Source organism: Phoca vitulina, unplaced genomic scaffold, assembly GCF_004348235.1.
Source record: "Phoca vitulina isolate PV1807 unplaced genomic scaffold, GSC_HSeal_1.0 scaffold27, whole genome shotgun sequence".
In the NCBI taxonomy this organism is placed as follows: Eukaryota; Metazoa; Chordata; class Mammalia; order Carnivora; family Phocidae; genus Phoca; species Phoca vitulina.
The window spans coordinates 23,671,160-23,672,047 of record NW_022589730.1 but is presented as its reverse complement, the minus strand read 5'-3'; positions in this window follow the sequence as shown (position 1 = coordinate 23,672,047).

The window sequence follows — 888 nt, the reverse complement described above, 5'->3', positions numbered from 1 at the left end:
CCCCCCCCCCCCCCCCCCCCCCGCACCGAACTAGCAGGATTGGATGTCTGCACTTCATCTCTCCTTCTGTGGGCAGCCGCTGATGGCTTTCCTCATCTGGGTCCTCCTCCCAGCCGTTGCTCTCCTCAGGGGCCCTTAGAGACCCCTCCTCCCCCCAGGGCACAGCAAGTATGTGAGTGGAATGTGGAAATAGATGTGGGGCTTCTCCTTCTGTGCTTCCTTCATTTCCAGGATCTCACCTGCTCCGCTCCGGCACTCCCCAAGTCCTTTGTCTGATACCGCAACTCTCTACCTGGATTTTAGCTTACCCGCACACAGCTAGGGAATGCCCTACAGAAACACCTGTCTGAATGCACATCTTGCCCAGTGCAATTCCCTTTTTTTGAGGGGCATGTTCTCTCTAGTTCTGCCTGTTTTGAGCCGTTTTCCAGACTTTTCAAATAGCCAGTTTTTAAAGGTTTTGAATATCTGTGGGAGAGTTAGTCCATTTTCCTACTCCTCCATTACTGGAACCAGAACCTAGGAAGCTCTCTCTGGATCTTTTTGATGAGAACAGCAAGGTGGCCTTCTATTATTTTTTTAAAGTAATCTCTACGCCCAGCATGGGGCTCAAACCCACAACCCCGAGGTTAAGAGTCCCATGCTCTATGACTGAGCCAGTCAGGAGCCCCCAGGTAGCCTTTTAGAATGTAGATAGTACCCCTTATCTCCCTGATCACATGCCTGTTGTATATTCTCTAGGGTCCACTGACATCTCCCCGCTGAGTAGATGGTAACTGAGAACTACAGTTTTCTGTCTTATACGTCTATATTATGGGTTTAGGATTTTCTTGAAGCAGGACACCTACAGACCTCGACTTAACTCTGGCCTGTTTCCAGAGCTTGAGA